Source organism: Ursus americanus, unplaced genomic scaffold (assembly GCF_024610735.1).
Source record: "Ursus americanus isolate L20-20 unplaced genomic scaffold, mUrsAme1.1.p SCAF_173, whole genome shotgun sequence".
Lineage (NCBI taxonomy): Eukaryota > Metazoa > Chordata > Mammalia > Carnivora > Ursidae > Ursus > Ursus americanus.
The window spans coordinates 122,501-131,417 of NW_028273755.1; the positions used below are offsets into that span (position 1 = coordinate 122,501).

Below are 8,917 nucleotides of genomic sequence, written 5' to 3' on the forward strand. Positions count from 1 at the left end.
GATAACCGCCCACAGACTCTGTTGACCTCAACAGGTGATTCCTGTTCTCATGTGGGTGATCTTTGTTTATCTCCACAGAGGTGATTAGTTTGGGGAACAAATAAAACCACTCAGAACAAGAACCCGACCTCCCCCTTCCCACACCTTTTGATGCAGATCTTCGTGGACGCACGGACCGGATGGATGGATGGATGGATGGATGGATGGAGGGAGGGAGGGAGGGACCGAACGAACGAACGAACGAACGAACGAACGAACGAACATCGGTCCACCACCGGCCCGTTCACCTACCTACCTACCTACCCACCCACCCACCCACCCACCCACCTACCTACCTACCTACCAACCTACCAACCTGCATCTGCTACATTTTTTTCCTCACACATTTTCAAAGTGGAGATACAATTCGCACGCCATGATTCACATCCTCTTGAAAGTGTACGGTTCGGTGGCCTTTTTTATTTTTTTTAAAGGTTACTCACAAAGCTGCACGACCCGCACCGCCATTTCCAGAACATTTCCGTCACCTCAAAAAGAGACACCCCCCACCCCTCCCCCTTCCCGTCCGCGCCTCCCCCCCCCCACCCTCAACCTCACCCTGACCCTCACCCCGGCTCTCTTCACCATTCTCCCCCAACAGCCTCTGATCTGTTTGCTCCCTCCCTCTAGGATTGGGCTATTCCGTCTGGCTCTTTCCTACCCATGGGATCCCTAAGGCATTATGTCACCCTGGCTGTCTGGTTCCTTTCACTTAGCGTCATGTTTTGGGGGGGCTCACCCATGTGTTTGCATGGATCCGCGCTTTGCTCCTTTGTACGGCGTCTTCGTTTTCCACGATGAGCCATGAAGATGAGTGGAACGACTGAATGATTTTCCCCTGACCCTTTCTCTTAAAACTGGAAGCGGTGGAAAAATAGTATCCTCTCCGGGGACAGAAGTCCTAGCACCATCAGCAGATGCTGTGAGAAAGTGTTTTGCACGCTCTCACGTTGCCGCCTTCTTCCTTGGAAAAGGATTCACGGGCTATCCTGTACCCCTCGAGGCCATACAGATCTCATGCTCCTCAGTGGCTGTGGTCGTGTGTGTTGGATCGCGTGGCGCCCCCCCCCCCCCCCCCCACGGAGAGCTACCGCCGCTTCATCTTCCTAGGCTCGTCCAGGAGTGAAATGAACAGCAGAGCGCTTTTCCCGACAGGCGGGCCCAAGCCGTTGACTGGGAAGGTTTCAAAGCCGTTCCCAGATGCTGCACATCTGGCCGGAAAGGAGGCAGGCTGTGAGGTTTGGGGTAGGGTGCTGCCTCTGTCCTTCCGCCATCCGTCGCCGTCACTGTGGAAAGCTATTTGTCGTGGAGGTGTGGCTTGCCATAGACATCCTGCCAGGGGCCGTGGGGCTTTTCGAGCTTTTCATTATTATCATTTTTGGTGGTGGTGGTGGTGGTGGTGGTGGTGGTGGTGGTGGTGGTGGTGGTGGTGCTGCTGCTGCTGCTGCTGCTGCTGCTGCTGCTGCTGCTGCTGCTGCTGCTGCTGCTGCTGTGGTTCACGTAAACTCTACACCCAACGTGGGGCTCGAACTCAGGACTCTGAGATCAAGAGTCAGCGCGCTCTACAGAGAGCCAGCCAGGTGCCCCTGAGCTTTTCGTAACCTACGGAGAGCACAGGTTTCGTGCCCCACCCCACCACCCCCCCATCCCCACCCCCGCCCCCCCACCCCCGCCTTACGTACCTGTGCACGGACTCGGTTTGGCCATAGCCTCGCCTCGGGTGCCCTTCAATGTTTCCAAACGTCGGCACTGCCCACCCTTTCCCCCCCAACCCCCCCCCCCCCCGCCCCTTCCCAGAAGAACTCACCTAGCTCGAGAGTTTCCGGGTTGCCTGGACACCTGAAATTGTGGGGAGAGTGGCGTTCCTGGAGAGGGGGCATGGAACACGGAAGCTCTGCCCCCAAGAGGACTGAAGGACGGAACCGGACTAGATCGGTTTCAAAGTCTTCCTTAGCATCCGTGCCGAATACATTCCGATGGCAGGGGCCTTCCCAACAGCTTTTGGTGTGCCCGACGCACGGAAGACCGTATCCTGCCGATCTTGTGACATGTCTGCAGAGAAAGAGTGTCGGCCTCTCGGAAAATAGAAGCCGTGAATGCAGACTGCAAGGTGGAAGAATTGGATTCCATGAAATAAGGGACCCTTTAGGGAAGACCGTGCCCATCTATCGGGGTTTTGTGGGTTTGCGTTTTGTCATCACTGATGTGAAAGCATCTTCTTAGCCATCGGGAGGGAAACCTCCACGAATTCGTACATTCACGTCACACGGGGTTTGTGGGATTCGGTGGATCTGAGATCCACCCGGAGAATTCTGGCTCCTTGCCACGGAGCTGGCTGCTCTGTGCCTTTAAAAAGGAATCCTGCCTTGAATTTGAATTCGGACGGGAACGTGATCGACAACCTTTTCATGCGGGGTTGGCCAATTAAATTTGCACTGTCTTACAAAGCAGAGATGGTGAAGGGTCATCCAAGTCCATTCTGGAAGTCAAGAGCTTTGGTATCAAGAGCCTGAAAAACGCATCTTCCCCTTCTTTTGGACGAATCCAATTCTAGGGGTCGATTCAAAGGAAATCATGTTTTAGACGCTAACACGTCAAGCTTACTTTTACAAAAATGTGCGTCGTGGCATAGGGTTTAGGAATCCCTCGTGGGAGACTGACAACCGTACCTCCCTTACCTCCTGGCACGTGTGCACCCTCACGTCATGTGCCTTCGATGCTCCTGCTATCTGGAGGTAGGCTCGATTGCTCTGTCCCCTGGTTTTGGACTGGGTCTTGGGACTTGTCTTGACCAAAAGAATAGACTAGAAGTGAAATTTTACTAGTTGCACAGCCACAGCTGAAGAGGTGGTCCGGAAGCGTGCTTGACCCTCTTGGCAGGCCGTCCCGAGACCTTCACGGAAGAGAGCCAGTCTAGCTGACTGGGCCATGAGAGGCATCGACAAGAGAGGCAACCCGGTGCTCGGCCAGCACCGACTGCAGACTTGGGAATGTGGCCAAGTTGCACCTTCAAACTCAGTTGACCCTCCAGCTGAAGGCCACTGCTGGAGTGAGCCCGGGGTACACCGGTAGAAACCACGTGGCCACCCAAGGCAAGCACCAGGAAATGATAAAGAGATGTTGTTTCAAGCCATTGCGGTGTTAGGGTGATACACCCTGAGGATCAGATCGCTGCACAGCAGCAATAGATACGGCGCGCGCACGCGCGCGCACACACACACACACACACACACACACACACACACACACACCGCCCCCCACGCACCCCGAACAGAAGTTGGAATTCACCTGAATGTCAAACAACAGCGGAATGGTGAAGTACATGATGCTCTAGTCACATGATAGAATAGAACGCAGATAGGACGCATTAGGATTGCGTAGACGGTTTGGAGGCACGGGATCGTGCAATGTGTTGTGTTGTGTTGTGTTGTGATACTTTGTGAAAAGCGGTATGAAATATTGGACGGACAATGGGCTCTCTCTTAGGAGAAGACACCAAATCATTTCAAAGGCTATGGATGGGGAAACCAGTTCTTCGATCTTTTCACTTCTGTTTCTCCCCCTACTCTGTTCTTTAGGATGATACTTCGGCCTCCTCCCCTTTCTCCAAGCCAACGACCATACATGCTTTTTTAACACATCGGGTCCTAAACGGAAGCAGAACTTTGGCTACTGGTCTTGGGAACGATTATTTTATTTCCTAGATTTATACCGATCTGCCCAACTTTCGCCTCTCATGGCTCTTCTCTCTCTGCGGGACAAGGGGAGAACACGGGTCTTACGATGAAAGAAGCCCACTTGGGAGGGACTGTCACTTGTGGAAAATGAAATCCGGGCAAAGTAGTGAAAGCAGGATCGATAAAGAATATGTTACAGGTTAAAGATATTCCGGTTTGATTCCCCCCCCCCCCCCAAGCAAGCAAGCACTCACTTTTGATGCCGTGGCTTTGTTCGTTCGTTCGTTCGTTCGTTCATTTTTTAAAAGATTTTATTTATTTATTTGAGAGAGAGAGAGAGAGAGAGAGAGAGAGAGAGCGGGAGAGCACAGCACGAGCTGGGTGAGGGGCAGAAGGAGAAGCAGGCTGTCCGCTGAGCAGGGAGCCCGATGCGGGGCTCAATCCCAGGATTCCGGGATCATGACCTGAGCCTAGGGCAGACACGCTCAACCGATTGAGCCACCCAGGCACCCCATCATTTATTCTTTGTTAAAGATTTTATGTTTGGGACGCCTGGGTGGCACAGCGGTTAAGGGTCTGCCTTCGGCTCAGGGTGGGATCCCGGTGTTGTGGGATCGAGCCCCACATCAGGCTCCTCCGCTATGAGCCTGCTTCTTCCTCTCCCACTCCCCCTGCTTGTGTTCCCTCTGTCGCTGGCTGTCTCTATCTCTGTCGAATAAATAAATAAAATCTTAAAAAAAAAAAGATTTTATGTTTATGTAATCTCTACAACCAACGTGAGGCTTGAACTCACCACCTCGAGATCAAGAGTCACACGCTCTACCGACCAAGCCAGCCAGGCGCCCCGATGCCATGTTTTAAATCTCTTTGCTTGCCTGCCTGCCTGCCTGCCTGCCTACCTACCTACCTACCTACCTATCTCTACATCCAACTGAAACTTTAAATCCATGAGGTGGGAGCTTCAGCTATCTGGTTGTTGCTGTATCCCGAACATAGAAGGACGTTTGCCATAGAATAGCACTTTCAATAAATCATCTGTTAAGTGAATACTGATCAAAGAAATTGTCAACTTTTAACATTTGTGGGCCCTGCTCCCGGGCCTTCACATTTACCCAGGTCCAAATGACTCCACAAAACCTCAACACGTGGGCTCTATTTCCGCGCTGAGCACACATTGCATGTTTGCTTCAATTAAAAAAAAAAAAAAAAAAAAATCAAGGGGTGCCTGGCTGCTGGCTGGCTCCGTCCTCCGTCGGGACTCGGGATTGTGAGTTTGAGCCCTATGTTGGGTGTAGAGATTACATAAACATAAAATCTTTAAAAAAGTTTTTTCAATCAAGCCCTAAAAAGGAGGTTTCCAAACATAAAGATGAGAAAACAAAAGAAAACCTCCCTGGCTCCCATAAGATCAGAGTCACACAGCCTTGCACACACTAAAAACAGAAAATAAACTCCGTGACTTTCTGCAGTGTCCTTCATCAGGATGACATGTAACTCTTTATGGAAAACACACACACACACACACACACACACACACACACACACACACACACACATCAGTGAGATCATATGATAATTTTCTTTCTCTGATTGACTTATTCCACTTAGCATAATACCCTCTAGTTCCATCCATGTCATTGCAAATGGCAAGATTTCTTTCTTTTCTTTCTTTCTTTCTTTCTTTCTTTCTTTCTTTCTTTCTTTCTTTCTCTCTCTCTCTCTCTCTCTCTCTCTCTCTTCTTTTTTAGGATGGCTGAGTAGTATTTCATGATAGATAGATGACAGATAGATAGATACATATAGCTAGATACAGATGTATAGCTAGATACAGATAGATATAGATAGATACAGATCTATAGCTATAGCTACCTATCTATCTCTCTATCCATCCTCCACATCTGCTTTATCCATTCATCTGTCAATGGACATCTGGGCTCTTTCCATAGTTTGGCTATTGTGGACATTGCTGCTATAAACGTTGGGGTGCAGGCACCCCTTCGGATCACTACATTTGTATTTTTGGGGTAAATACCCAGTACTGCAATTGCTGAGTTGTAGGGTAGCTCTAGTTTCAAATTTTTGAGGAACCTCCACACTGTTTTCCAGAGTGGCTGCCCCAGCCTGCATTCCCACCAACACTGTAAGAGAGTTTCCCTTTCTCCACATCCTCGCCAACATCTGTCCTTTCCTGACTTGTTAATTGTAGCCATTCTGACTGCTGTGAGGTGGTATCTCATTGTGGTGTTGATTTGTATTTCCTTGATGCTAGGTGACGTGGAGACTTTTTTCATGGGTCTGTTGGCCATTTGGACGTCGTCTTTGGAGAAATGTCTGCTCTTGTCTTCTGCCCATTTCTTGATTGGATAATTGGTTCTTTGGATGTTGAGTTTGATACATTCTATAGAGATCCCCCCCTTTTTTTTTTTTAAGATTTATTTATTTATTTATTTATTTATTTATTTATTTATTTATTTATTTATTTGACAGAGAGAGAAACAGCCAGCGAGAGAGGGAACACAAGCAGGGGGAGTGGGAGAGGAAGAAGCAGGCTCACAGTGGAGGAGCCCGATGTGGGGCTCGATCCCAGGACTCTGGGATCCCGCCCTGAGCCGAAGGCAGATGCTTAACGCTTAATGACTGAGCCACCCAGGCGCCCCTCTATAGACATACTTAATCTGATTTGTCATTTGCAAATATCTTCTCCCATTCTGTCTGTTGTCTTTTGGTTTTGTCAACTGTTTCCTTCGCTGGGCAAAAACTTGTTATCTTGATGAAGTCCCAATAGTTCATGTTTGCCTTTCTTTCCCTTGCCTGTGGAGATGTGTCTAGCAAGAAGTTGCTGCAGCCGAGGTCACAGAAGTTGCTGCCTGTGTTCTCCTCTAGGATTTGGAAGGATTCCTATCTCCCATTTAGGTCTTTCATCCATGTTGAGTCTGTTTTTTGTGTTTGGTGTCAGGAAATGGTCCAGTTTCATTCTTCTGCATGTGGCTGTCCAATTTTCCCCACACCATCTGTTGAAGAGCCTGTCTCCCGCACGCCCCCCCCCCCCATTGGATTTTCCCTGCTTTGTTGAAGATTAGTCGAGTATAGAGTTGAGGGTCCATCTCTGGGTTCTCTATTCTGTTCCGTTGGTCTGTGTGTCTGTTTTTGTGTCAGTACCACACTGTCTTGATGATTACAGCTTTGTCATAGAGCTTGAGGTCCGGAATTGTGATGCCACCAGTTTTGGTTTTCTTTTTCAACATTCCTTTGGCTATTCAGGGTCTTTTCTGGTTCCATACAATATCCGTGTCCATTTTTGACTCTTGTGTCATTTACAGTTACCGTTCTGATGCTCTTGCAAAATATCGTTCAGCTTCAAGAAGATTCACAAAAAGGACCTTTGACAAATACAGGTTTCTGGTAACCTTCAGATCCTAAAATTAAACTATGAATTTCCAGAACATATGAAAAAGCTGCATTTAAACAGAACAAAAAGTAATAACATGGAACTGAATGAATTCAGGAAAATGATGACTGGGTTTTCTTGTTTGTTTTTTAAGAAAAAAAGATGAGCGTTTTTAATGACTCTGGTTCAAAACATTGTTGGTCCCCCTCCCCCAGTGTTTGCTCTTCCACGGTCAAGGAAACTTTTTCTCTTAAGATATCTACAGGGGCGCCTGGGTGGCTCAGTCAGTCGAGTGTCTGCCTTTGGCTCTGGTCCCGATCCCAGGGTCCTGGGATGGAGCCCCATGTCTTCTTCCGGCTCCCTGCTCAGCGGGAAGCCTGCATCTCCCTCTCCTACTCCCCCTGCTTGTGTTCCCCCTCTCACTGTCTCTCTCTCTCTCTGTCTCTCTCTGTCAAATAAATAAAACCTTTAAAAAAATGAAGGGAAAAAGAGAGAGAGAGAGAGAGAGAGAGAGAGAGTCGTGCTCTCTACCGACTGAGCCAGCCAGGTGCCCCTGGAAAGTCATCTTTCAGAGACACAAAGCATAGACTCAGATATGATGAGACAGCTTTAAGAAAGATCGATTTTATGGAGCCAATAAAGCCCCTTGGAAATGTTGGCCTGATACCTTACTTACAGTGTTCTCCTCAGTCTTACCAGGTGAGTAAAGAATGCCACCTCCTGACAGATGCAGGAACTTCAGGAAATTTGGAGGACCTCAAGATGAGAGAAATCGACCTCAACCTACAGGTCTTGCAGACAAATCCGATGGGAAATACTTGGCTTGGCTCTTGGCTTTAAAAAGGCAGTTAAAGGTTCAATCTAAAATTCCTTATAAAAAGCTACATCAAAGCAGATTTAAAAGAGGAAAGAAAGAAAGAAAGAAAGAAAGAAAGAAAGAAAGAAAGAAAGAAAGAAAGAAAGAAAGAAAGAAAGAAAGAAAGAAAGAAAGAAAGAAAGAACGAACCTTATATATGATTTGGTCAATTGCTATTTTTGCTGTGCTTACGTAGATGATTAGGCCATGTTTGTTAAAAACTGGGCTTGTTTTACAAACAAATTAATCTTCATTTGGCTATCTTTGACAGGAATGAAGGTGACTTTAGGGAGAAAGACTGTATTTCAATAACACACTTTTGTAGGTGTTAGGTGCTAGTTCTGATGAATTATCTTTGAACATATGTTGTTTGCCTATAAACCTGGACTGGATCCTGAATCCTTCGGGTTTCCTTGAGTCTCTGACTATGACTGTTCAAACTAAGGTTTCCAACATTCTCCCATTCTCTTACCTTACAATCATTAAGAACTGAAAGTGCCCTTTTTCCTGAAGTGTGGCAAGTGAAAGCTGGTCAACTTGAAATAAATTTCAGGGAAATGGCAACAATAGCTCGTACATAGACAATCTTTGTGCCTGTTGCTCTATGGGCCACTCAAAATGAGACATTTGAACTACACACCAGAAAAATTCGTCAGATTGCCCCTGCCCACCCTCACTCCATCTGAGGATGCTTCAAGCCTGACATCCTAGAGACCTTCTCACCGGTAGTACTCTGGACTTAGACACTGGGTTTATCCCTTGTTCCAACCATTAACCAGTGTTTTCCTTTTGTTTCCATAGAAATGCCTCTTATGAACTACCGGATTGCTTGCTGAATGAGGCCGAGTCTGTGATAGTTAACTCCGCTTGCGGCACCTCTATTAACTCCTGTTTGGAAATAAGAACCCATATAAATAGGGGCACCTGGCTGGCTCAGTCAGTAGAACATGCGACTCT

General features: G+C 47.8%; 1 long non-coding RNA gene across 1 annotated transcript in view; it reads left to right on the forward strand.

The window, feature by feature from the left end:
• Positions 1–122, forward strand: part of LOC148106626 (uncharacterized) — a 1,545-nt gene extending 1,423 nt beyond the window's left edge. Inside the window, exon 2 of the long non-coding RNA XR_015723667.1 lies at positions 1–122. This exon is cut by the window's left edge and continues 322 nt beyond it. This is a non-coding gene — a long non-coding RNA (uncharacterized LOC148106626).
• Positions 123–8,917: the final 8,795 nt, after the last annotated feature.